Raw genomic sequence first — 13,211 nt, forward strand, 5'->3', positions numbered from 1 at the left:
GTTTATAGACTTGCCATCAAAGTGTGATTTCCTCAGGTAACACCGATACTGCTGCAATGCTTCCTTGAAAAGCACAAGCAAGCTTTGCTCGTCATGACTATCCAGATTGACCCTCGCCTAGTTACAACAATGTAATGTAAATCATTGATGTGTTCAATCAGCAAAAAACAAGAAAATAATAACCATGAATAATAGCACTTACACGTAAGTTGGACAGGAAGATGTGAAAATGGTGTTTGTCTTCACAATAATCTTCCCATGATGGGAATATATGCACGTAGTCCCTAACAACATTGAAAGCATTGTCTTTTAAACTGGGAATAAATGGAACGGGGTTCCAATCTGCAGGAATTGGCTGTCTCTGTAGTTGGGATAGGTCTTCGGCCGGTGGACTTGTTGTACTTTTTGCTGGAGTGGGATTTTTCTGTGGTACAGCTGGTGCTATGGCAAATGAAATCGGTATAACTTTTGCTGGAGTGCAGGTCCTATGTGGTGGGGCTAGTGGTGTGGCTAGTGAAGTATGGGTACAATCTGCTGGAGTCGGTCCTACGTTTTGTGTCACTGGTTGTACAACCAATATAAGTGGGGTGTTGTCTGATTTCTCCGGCACCACCACGTTTTTCAAGGACTTTGCTGGTGCTCCTTCAGGTTCGGCAATCACCCTCTTCCTTTTTTATGTCTGATGCACAAGAACAACATTTGAGTGGAAAAACATGGTATGATGACAGATGGAATATGTATTGATAATGTATGGGCATGGCATCTCGACATATATGATGAGTAAACTAAGCAGATGGCGGTGCAACAAAGTAGAAGAAATGCAAGACAACATATGCAAGATACCCGCAATCAATAAAACATTGGCAAATTAGAACAGGCACCTTGATGGATGAACAGGACATGCCATCTACCTTTGACTCCTCGAGGTTAGAATAGTCATTAGGATCATATTCTGAACAAGAATCAACAGGTGGGGAGCGTATGAGTTTCATTGCATCCAGAATGGCACTCAATGCCTTGGTGCCAATTTTGTAAGTCATTGTAGTGTTTCGCTTCAAGAGTGGACTGCTGCTAGTGCGACACAAAGCAGCTACACAGATCATAGTGTAGATATAATGAGAAAACCTTAAGCATCAGAGTAAAATCAGCAAAGTGGAACTTGCTGGAATATATGTGCTAGTATTGCCGGTATGGCTAGAAAGGCTTCGGATACCAGCTCTCTTCAAGTGAAGGTGCGGTACTGTTAATATCAGTGTAACTCTCAAAGGCGACACAACTCCTCGCATTTCCTTGCTATTCTTATAGGATTCAAGTGGGAAGGCCACTACAAATCCTATTCCTATGTTTACAATATCCTACGAATCAAAGAGGCTCAAAGTGTCCATCATAACCGACCGTATAGACCTCCACACTGCAAATGTCCCTGCTCATCTTCAGTACAAGGAACATACTGTACTACTATCATACTCCCTCCGTTCCAAAATAAAAGTCTTGGTAGAGATTTCCACTATGGATCACATACAGATGTATCGAGATACATTTTAGAGTGTAGATTCACTCATTTTGCTCCATATGTAGTCCATGGTGGAATCTATACAAAGACTTGTATTTAGGAACGGAGAGAGTACATATTAAAGAAGAACAGAAGAGGAACATGGTAAAGAAGAGCAAGCAGATTTTGGATAATAAAATGTTGGTTGCACAGTGCCCACACATGATAAACCAGAGCGCATTAAGAATGCAACTCCCAGCTGTCTCTCGACCATTTCAGGCGGTTGGATGAAGATCCTACGTCTCCTAACCCTTCTTCTTCCTCGTCTCCGATTCTTCCCATACAGAACACCGCACGGGCCGCCGGCCGGACCACCGGCCCCCACCGCCTGTGTTCCTCTGCCACCCCCGCCCCAACCCCCACCCGCGTCGAGTTTTCTTCATTCGGCGAGGCCCCACAACCACCTGAGCCCCTTCGATCGCACCGGCGAACTCCAGCGAGCTCTGAAAAATCGACTGACCCAATTTTGAAATTTAGTCTACTGTGATTTAACTAGTGTGGAATATAAAAGGGGAAAACCATAAGCATTGGGAGTATAGTGTTGAGCGTGCCATGGCGGATCTGAAGGTGCAAACCGGACAAAGGAAACTTCGCAACCAAGACACGAAATCAGAGTAAAGTAGTGGCGATCTATTTTCTTGCTGTGATAAATAAGTTGTGCAGATACGAAAGAGTACCGCCTCTGGTGCGGCGCCGTGTTCGCATCTGCTGAGAATTTGACGGTGATGCGGTAGTGATGGCTGTCGGTGGCGTGGAAGCAGATCTAGGAGGGTAGACGGTGGCAGCGGGGTGCGGTGGATGAGACGGTCGTAGGAGCAGCGCCGGCAAGGTGGACGACGGCGGGGATGAAGCGAGAGGATGGGATGCAAGATCCCGGTCCGAAGCCATGGATGAGAGAGGTCGATCTCTTGTAATGGACGGCGGTGACGGGGTATCAGCACCGGCATGGTGGAGGAGGACGGCGGTGGATGGGGTGGCGGACGAAGGAGGATGGGGTGGAGAGGGTGTTTTGGCGCCCACGGAGTACGAATGGGGAAAAGGGAGGTAGAGAGGAAGGGGAACCATGTATTCAGGGCGTGCTTGTCTCAAATGCGAGGAAATTTACAAACTTAGCCCTCGTTTCAAATTTCTACTACATCACAGCAACATTAGTTAGTTGGGGATAGGACGGTAATCTCGCATACACCGAATATTTGCCGATGAGAGTTTGTTTTTGGCTCCCACCGTGTATGAATATGAATCAAGGAGGGAGTCGTTTTCGGCCGAGGACACACTGTGTTTTGGCGCCCACCGTGTATGAATCCGGGTGAGAGGCGGTTACGTCACGTTTGGGTGAAATTACAAACCTACCCCTATCGAAACCTATAGAAATCCAGCAGATAGGCTTTGCGTGGCAGGGATAGGCAGTAGTGATTTCCATCTCGCAGATTTGGGTTTCGGGCGGTTACTGCGACTTTCTCCGCTTCGTTCAAATTTTGTAGAGTGCACGTTTACCGTGCCAACTCAATTTGAATCCCGTTTGTATTCTATTTTTTTCGGGCGGGATCCATTTTCAATTGGAATTACATTCTATATACATCATTTTTTTAATATATACTTTCAAAAGCACAACAAAGAATTCTGCTCCTTTATATGTATAATATGATTTACAAATACAACGATCTCGAAATCTTAAGGTTGAATTCGAATTTTTTTAACCAAATTATGTTCTACTAAAATGTATGGATCAGTAATATCTACATATTAAATAACATAGATGTGCGTGAATTCATACGAGTATGCATGTTTGATAGATCAATTTTGGTTCGAGTATGGATTACATGTATCATCTCGAATTCAAATATTTGAATCCCTTTTTTGTTCACTCCTTTCACGTCCATCTCTCTCGCATGCATGCTCCTTCAGGTAGCTATCACTCTCTTTTCTCCAGCTCACCCGCATGCTCACTTCATGTTTCTCCTATCCTCGCAAACATGGTCTCTCGACGTTTCCCTTGAGAAGTGTCACACTCTCCCTATCATTATACATAACACGGTTTTCATTATCTGTCACGTCTCTACTGTTCTCTGGTATCACTCGGTACCTAAGCTTTCTTTTTCACCGCCACACACACAGTCTCCACTCATCTTTCACTTTGTCTTTCTCTCTATGGGATTCTCTCACACACCCTATATGTCTCTACATATGACTCATACCACTAAAATTACTCTCTCTCTCTCCTGTAGACACAACATTTGTTGCGGTCTCCTTTTCGTCTCCATCCCAGACTGACATTATTCATTTGTTTACCGATCAAACAATCCCGACTACCGTCTCCTCTCTCTCTCTCTCTCTCATAGACACACACACAACTCCTGCTTCCACCCCCCTTCCCGACTACCGTCTCTCTCTCTCTCACACAAAACTCTCGCTTTCTGACCCCGACTCGTATTTCTCTCACAAACATTTATCGACTAACTAGCCTCTATATAGGTTTATACACTCGCACACTCGTGCTTCCACCATCGCATACATGTCTCTCTCCCGCTCCTTGTATCTATGTAGATTTTTCTTCCCTTCTTGAGGCACACCCTCTCGATCGTGCACACACACATTATCGCCTCATTTTAAGCTGATACCTATTGCACACACACTCCTTGTGTCTTTGTCACACATGCACTCCGTCCTCCTCCACTCTCCCTCTCTCTCACACACACATGGGCTTTTTGCAACAACTAGCAAGATGGCCATGCGTTGCATAGAACATCACGATGCATTTGTATGAGTAGTTGATCTTGTGGGGGAAAAGGATGAACGAGGGAAGGCCTTATTTGCAAATGTGGAGAGGGGTGTGGGTATCTTTTTGCAAAATTGCCATAGTTTCCTTCCTATCCGTCAGATATAGATCGGACGGCCTATATTGCAGGATGACAGGCACACGATCATCACCGACAATGCTTTTTATAAGAGTAGGGATAAAAAATAGAGTTGGTGATGATGGTGGGCCTGCCATCCTACAATGTAGGTCGTCCGATTTATATCTGACGGATAGGAAGGAAAATATGGCAATTTAGCCGCACTCTTCACCACATTTACAGATAAGGCCTTCCCTCGTTCATCCTTTTCTCCCACAAGATCTTGATGTTCCGTGCAACGCAGGGGCATCTTGCTAGTAAGAGTAGAAATTAGACATATACCACTTCTCGAATCTTGAAACCAACAACATTCCTCCCTTATCTCATTAAAACCGCCAAAGGAATATATTTTGAGTGAAACATAACATATTTTTAGTGATATACGTATTTCAAAACTAGACTTTTTTTTCTATCAAATCGGTGAATATGTATTAATCTACTTTGATTGTGTGGCAACGCATTGGCACATTGCTAGTAGTTATTATAATTTTTTGGACACCAGACAAACGGTGGAGTACATATACGAAGAGAAGAGGCGCATGCACGCAGTCGGCCTCTCGTTGTCTCGCACACATGAGTGTTACGTAAAGGCGATGTTAACAAATAAACCCTAAAACCCTAGGTGCACGATTGCTACATTCGCGGGTACCGGGTACGTGGTGGAGCACCTTTGTAGGAATAGTCAGCTCGCGTGATAATTTGATCCGTAGGAGTTGATGGCCGGGACCACAGGTGAACGACTTGGAGCGCGGTGGCTCGCCAGTTGCCACAGATCGAGTAGCCACGTTTAAAATATCATTTTTAGCAGGGTTAAGAGTTCCGATTTTCAATGGCGCGTTATAAGTAGTAAGTAGTTTTTAGAACGATTGGTATGGAGCGAAAATGGAATTCATAGTACTACATACCTCCTTGGCGTATGGTTGTATGGTTTTTTTTGCGATGGAGGTTGTATGGGTTTATGTTGCGAGATGTTGAACCTGGTAGTTCTAGGGCAAATACTATGGTTTAGATTTAGATGCTGGTTTTCAGTAATGAAAATTGGAAGGGGAAACCCTTCTTTGATTAAAAAAACTACTACCTCCATTCTGGTTTACTAGTCCCCTTCGTACTTTGGGTCAAAGTTTGTCCATGAATTCTACTTGTAAAATGTGAATGGAAAACGAGATTTTGTTATACCCAAACAAAAAAGGACTGGAGGGAGTGATTGCTCTGACACGGACGCGACCTCTCATAGCGCAGGCATTGAACTGGCGCGCCGGCCAAGAGGGCCGCACTCGCTGCAGGCCCGGCTGAGCACGCCTCCTCGCCGCGTGCAACCAGCTTAAGACTGCCCTGCCTGCCTTCATTGAATCTGCGAGTGTGCCGACAATATGTCCTTCCGCGAGCCGGCAGGCATTTTAGAACACAAAAAATGACTAAAATATAATTAATTTACGCATGGTCTTGACTTGTTGTGCTCTCACTGGTAGCAGGAACTAGTAGAGGATTTTCTTTATTTATAACTCTCCTCACATTTTTTTGGCTTTGAAGTGAATCATGGTTGTGGACATTATGTATGAATGTGCAGATATCTGTGAACATGAGTTTGATGTGGAAGTTGAGCTTGGAATGTCGGGCTTGCGCGTGAACTATACCATGTCCAATGCTTCGTCTGTTATTGTTTGGAAAGTAATTGATGTTATTACATGACCCAAAAAAACATTTTGTGCCACATCAGTAGATGCACGGACATCACAGCAGGCATGCTGACTGGATAAACATTTGAACCTAGATATTATGAAGGAAATTTTGTATTGACAACAATTTTAGATAGCAGGAGACGCCTAGCCTGCTCTGCTAGCTTATTTCTGGCTTCTTCCATCTCTTCTTTGGCTTGGGTGAAGAGAGCATCTGATTGCTCTTTCCGCTTCTTCGAGAACTCAGCTACATTCTCAAGGGCTACTACATGCTTTCTTTCAGCCTTTACTAATGCCACGAGGACACGAACAGCTGACGACTCCACCTGGCTTGTGTGTAATCCAGCATCATCTGGGAATTTGCACCTTGTGTCTAATCCAGCATCATTAGAGAACTGGCACCTTGTGTGTAATCCAGCCTCATTTTGGAAACATGATCTCGAGGTTGACCATACTTCCCTCCTCGCAGGAACTGCATCCTGACATGAAGTTACTTCTTTTTTAGATCAATACTCAGAGCAACCTAGATCCATTTAGTAGAAGCAAGATAAATAGAACTCGGAGAAGTGAATTCAAAAGGAAAAATAAATAAAAATAGACTACAAGGTGAGAACACCCACTTCCTACATCAAGCTATAAATGAAAGCATTAGGACGATTAAGACTCTTCTTATTACACATCGAAGAACACGACGCTTAAGAGAAACAGAAACTACAACATATACACATCGAAGAACATGAGGCTACACGAAAGTAATTTAAAGGGTGTTACTTACCAAAGCTTGTTTTACAGGTTCGGTGCAGCTCCTCTTTAACTTGCCACGCTCCTTGAAGATGTCCCGAATATCCCGTGTTTGGTCTTCATTGCTCCTCTGCATGTTCGCACTCGTGGTTTTAAAATCTCAACATGGCAACCAAAATATACTACTAGTAATACTCGCGCATCTTGTGGGCAACATTAAAGCACTCGTCTGCCATGTTAGAGCATCTCCAACAGAATTGCAACGCGCGGCGCTTTAAAAATCTCAACATGCTATCTCTACTCTCTTCTCTACTGTTATATTTATTTTATATTTAATATTTAATATTTATCTCTACTTCCTTTACTGTCTACTTTTTTCTCTATACTTTTTTTCTTGCAATATAGGCCGTCCGATTTATATCTGACGGATAGGAAGGAAACAAATGGGAATTTTGCAAAAAGATACCCATACCCCTCTCCAGATTTGCAAATAAGGCCTTCCCTCGTTCATCCTTTTCTCCCACAAGATAAACTACTCATACAAATGCATCTTGATGCGTGCAACACATGGACATCTTGCTAGTTCTAAAAACCTTTCCATCATTTGCCACACTACTGGTTGCAGATGAAAAACCTACCCAAGCACAACGCGATACAGGAGCGACGCACAATTATAAGCTGATATTTTGTTGGACAATGGAGGCTATAACCAATTACTTTTACGAGAACAATAGCACCCATGAAATTTGAAGGGTAGGTATGAATAAATTGGAACTGCACATGTATTGCTAAGTGATTCAATACACACATTACCAATCGAGGAGGAGAACGATGGTTGCGGCGGCCTCTGTGAGTCATGGTCGGCAACGGGAGTCAGTTCATTGTACACGACGGTGGTACTTCTGCGCTTGGCGTCGGCTTCCGGGAAGCAGATCCGAGACCATGGAAGACGATGCTGGGGAAGAGGCTCCGTGTACGACGACGATGGTGGACCGACTCCAGTGCGGCGTACAAGGTCGTCGATGAGGCAGATGCGCTGCGGTGGACGAGTGCGCCGATGTAAAGGAGAGGAGCACGAAGGCTGCGGTGCCGTGGAGAAGTCTATTTTGCGATGGGGATAGAAAATGGGGAGTATTCAGGTGTACTACTCTGGGTGCCGGGGTGGGGTTGGCTGGGTAGGGTGAACCTGAAGTTACGAAAACAACCCCCTACCAAGCGTCATCCGTAGGCCTATTCCGAAGGCTATGATGGTAACTTCCCACTGCTCGAATCAGGGTCGCGGGAGATTTTCCCGCCGACCTCAAAATTTTGTGACACTAGACTCCCTGTGTGGCGTGTTGAGTGATTCGGCTAAGCAACTAGCGAGTAGTAGTAGTAAACTATGCATATTAGGTTTTACCAAAGTCAAACTTCCTAAAGTTTGACCAAGTTTATAGAAAAATATAAACATTTACCATAACAAATATGTATGATGTGAAAGTACATTCAATAATGAATCTAATGGTATTTATTTGTTATTGTATATGTTAATATTTTTTGTTATAAGTTTTATGAGAGTTTACAAAACTTGACTTTGACCAATGCTAATACGCAGACTTAAATAAAAATGGAGGGAGTACACATTTGTTTTCTTAGTTTGTAGTGAACTAATCATTTGTTGAAATTATGAAATAAATATATTAGGCTATTGACTTCAAATGTAATGGTCTATACAATTCAATAGTTACAATCATTGTCGAATCCCAAGATGTATACAAGGTCTATAGGACTTCACAACATGCTCAAACTCACATAATCCCAGTCAAATGAGAATCTAAATGCATTTCATAGTTATTACTTTGTAGGATGCAACAAAAACAACCATAACTCTACATCAGCCATTATAGAAGCAACATTTTGACATATCCCAATGTGTGAATGAAACATGCAGAGAGAGCTTTTGAAGATGGAGCAGATAGGATGGGAAAGATTGTATGTATGTGGACGAGAGAGTAGGAGACAATCCTAATGAGACACACACACAGAGAGAGAGAGAGAGAGAGAGGAAGAAGTTAGGTCTGTGAGAAAGATGGATACATGTAATATACATGAGATGCGTGTGCATCTGGATTCTGTATACGTGGAAGGAGAAGAGACAACATGTTTGATGAGAGAGCTGGAAAAACATGGACGAGAGGGGAAGGATCTTGTGGGTTGAGGGATTGACAATTTTGTGCGGGGGAGAGAGGGATTGGTAATTTTGTGCAAGAGAGAGAGAGGGTGGGGGGAGGAGTCAGTCAGCTGTCGTCACATCACCCTGCTTCCAAATGACCCCGCATTCTCTAGCACGGTGTGGTCGCCGTCTTCGATCTGCTCGATGCCCTCTTTGAAGATTGAGGTGTTGTGCATGTTGGGGTGCAAAGAAGCACAAGCGAGAGTGGTCGCCGTATAACCTTGGATGGGGATGAATTGTGTGCTCTAGGGAGTGTGTGTGTGTTGTGCTGCGTGTCTCTCTCTCTCTCTCTCTGTGTGTGTGTGTCAGATATTGAGAGAAAACAAACATAAGGAGAGAAATGGGTATTCACGAAGAGATTGTGTGGGCCTTGAGGTGGGCAGGGGCCGGGTGAGGGTGTCAAAATGTGCGCGTTGATGCATGTGTTACATGAGACCGTGCGAGGGATGGACGAATCGAGAGAGATGGTTGTTGTGTTACGGATGCTCCTCTCTCTCTCTCTCCCTCTCTCTCCCTCTCTCTCTCTCTCACACACACACACACACACAAGTAAACTAGAAGACCATTCTCTCGTGTATACACAACGTATTGGCATCTATCTATGTCTCACTCATGCATGATCATTTGCACATTCACACCTCTCTATGTCTGTATCACACGCACACCGTCTCCACATTGCCCTTCCGCCACAACACATATATGGACACATACACACGTTCTCTCTCAGTCACACACACAAAATTAGTACTAAAAAAACCAGGGCGCACCTAAAACGTCCAAATCCAAATAAACACGAACTGGAGCTAAATTCAAATATATGGAAACATTGCAGCGTCAAGAACTTTCATAGGAAAAAAAAGTTGAGTAATATTCGAGGATTGTTTTCACACACACAAAAAGGTTCGGTGGATGTCCTTCGAGCGCGACACGGTGACGGACCGTTTGATCGACCGCACGGCCGCGGTTCACGCGCTTGCACAGGATTCCGTATCGTGGCTGTGGTACTAACTAATAAAAGCGCTGCCTAAGTCTAATGTTTATGTGTACTAGTACGGTTTTCTTTTAAGTTTGACCAACCTTATATATAAAACTAAAGTAAGCTCCCACATGCGCACTCATCAATATGCCGCCGCCGCCGTTGCGCATGCCGGCGCCTGCCTACTCCGGCCAACAATTTCTCGCCCATCACCGCCGTGTCGCCGCCATCCCTGTGCCATGAAGCCGAAGGCTCGCCCGCTCACGTCGTCTGCATTCCCTCCTCGCGATGCCGCTGTGCTGCCAAGCACGCGAGCAGCTGGTGGAGCCGCATCTATGCACGCAGCGTACGAAGAGGAGGACGAGCGCGTGCTCCAGCACGCCGGCGAGGAGGAACTAGCGTGTCATTGTCGTCTCCGCCCGCGTGGAGGAGGCGCGCATGGTGGCTGTCGCGGTGGAAGCCGGTCGCGCACGCGTCGAGCCCGCAAACCGGGTGCGGACGCGGAATCTACCTTCGAGACCTTGAATGCCACGTGGATCCTGCAATCTGAAGGAGCAATTTGGGTTAGTCGACTCATGTGAGCCATTTGATGCAACATGGATGGCTAGAAGGGCTTCTTCCACCTCTTCTGCCGTCTTCTTCCTTCGCTCCGGTGAACTTCTTTCACAAATCAACTGACCCAAATTATACTACTAGTACGAACGTATTAAGTATAGTAGGAACACGAAGATACGAGCAGTAGTACCAACTGCAAGAAGAACAGTAGTAAGACATAGTACTAGTACTACTGTACGTACTAAAGAGTTCAAATAACGAGAAAGAACATAAACATAGTTCTGCTGGGGCCTCAGCACAACACACCCTTGAAAATAAACTAAGCAACTATTCCGCTTGACACTGCAGTAGAACCAGCATGAGCGACGGCACTGCCACCTACTCAGAGTCCAAGTCCACGTCCTCGACTTCGTCCTCGTCCCTCTTCCTCTTCCTCTTCGCCGATGCTTCTTTGCTTGAACCGGACACTGGCCTCTGCTTCTTCATCCAACCCTTGTAGATATTTAAACGAAGGTAGGCATCCATTGCTGCATATAGGATGTGATGTTCATCTAATGTCTTCGACTCCCATGCATGATGAAACTCGTGATGAGGTTTCTTCAGTTTAGCGTATGAAGGATCAATCATGGGTGCTGCCAGGGTCAGCATTGAAGGTTGAGAGGAGGACACCAGGCTTGCCTTCTAGAGATCGAAGGGCTGGCCTACAATGAGACCTTCCCGACGTAGGACATCCATGTCGTTCTTAAAGCCTACAGTAACGAATTTCACTCTTTTGTCCTTCAAGAAGTTCTTAAAATACTGGCACTCAACATCGACATGGCATATGTGGTAGACCAAGCAAACGTTATGTACGCAAACCTAGATCACGGCGGGCTTCTTCCTCTCTTCGTCCTTTAGATCCTTCTCTCGTCCCAGGACTTTGGTGTACTCAACATCTAGCCCAGCGACCCACTCATCCATTGAACTATTGAACATGCGTAGGAAGCGAGCAAGCCATGCTTTCACCATCTCGGATCCACGTGTGTAGATGACAATGAACTAATCGCTGGTGATGGCTCTAACCTGGTACTCAGCGGCGACCATGGAGATTTGGGAGGCCATGGATTTTGGAGGAGGGTTAGGAGAAGTTGAATTGTTGTACCCCGCAAAAAAAACAGGGAGCGAACTAATGTGAAAGGACGGGACGACTGGGAGCGAACTGTTGTAAGGTAGAGTACGGGGACGAGTAGGGCGTGCGAACAGCGTGGGGTTGCTGGCTTGCCCGGTGGATAAATGGCCGCAAGCCCCCAAAGAGTTCTCGAGAACTATGCGGGACCCACTAGATGTCATGTCTACTTGACCCATATCATAGGTCTGACGGTATAGCTTCTGCCTGTTCGCATGCCATGCCGGCGCGTGGATGTAACTTCACTTAATTCCGTCAAACGTCGCGCCTCCCACGACCTTCGCCTCCCTCGCGCGGTCGCTCCCTTTGAGACTTCGATCGGCTATAAATGAGCATTTTTTTGCCTTTTTTTAGACAAGCAATTTTTTTGCCCACTCCGCATGCATGATACTCCCTCTAGTCCTTTTTACTCCCGTAAACCATTTGCAAAGTGTTTGACCAAATTTATACTTTTTTTTGAACACCACCTTATATTAATTAACCAGCCACACCAGTACACTAATTCGATACAATATTCACCACACAGGGCGGTACTTATTTACAAGAATACCATCTAATCTATTGTCAAAGCTATATTTAGTGATTACATGTGCCACCTTATTGGCCGAACAGCTAATCTTTGACAATTGAAGATTGTTGATCAACTTCGAGATGCTCAACACTTTCATCTTCAGGTCACGCATAACAGACCTGTCATAGTCCCCCGATGCAAGAGACGCTACCACAAAAGCGCAATCAGTCTCTAAAATTACAAGATTATGAAGAGAAATACCTATGTAGAGACTGGCAATGCAAGCCCTAAGCTTCGCTTCCTCCATGCTTTCACATGCATCAATGAAATCCCACGACCAAATTTATACTAAAAATATCAATATCTACAATATTGATTATAATGAGTATAAGAACTACGTTTTATAATGAGTGTAAAAATATTGATTTGACATTGTGAATGTTGACACATTTTTCTATAAGTCCGGTGAAAGTAGAGGTACATTGACTTCAGACAAAACTTAAATGCACAATGCAGACTAGTTCCTCCATCCAGGTGCGTGCCATGTCCTATCTTGTCATCACAACAAGGTTAGCTATTAGAGTACCACTACCTCCCTTCTAGTTTAAAGGGCTCGATTCAAAAATTTCACCTACTCTTAGCAAGATAGTAGAGGCGGTGGAATAGTTTTTGAAGTCTGCAAAAGTAATCAACTAGTGCTGTCGTTCTTCACAAAAAATGTGTTTACCAATGCATGCATGAACACTAGTTACTCTAACCCCCCCTCTTCTTTAATTCTTTGCCACATCAGCATGTTTGCTATTCCCGTGTGCATGATACCAGCTAAGATACCATCATTATGGCCAGCCTTAATCATCGCATGCAATAATTTAGTGCACCTTGAAATATGAACATGTGTGGGGCGTGTATGTTTTTAATGGCTTGAGACT

This window comes from Triticum aestivum, chromosome 7A (assembly GCF_018294505.1).
Source record: "Triticum aestivum cultivar Chinese Spring chromosome 7A, IWGSC CS RefSeq v2.1, whole genome shotgun sequence".
Classification (NCBI taxonomy): Eukaryota; Viridiplantae; Streptophyta; class Magnoliopsida; order Poales; family Poaceae; genus Triticum; species Triticum aestivum.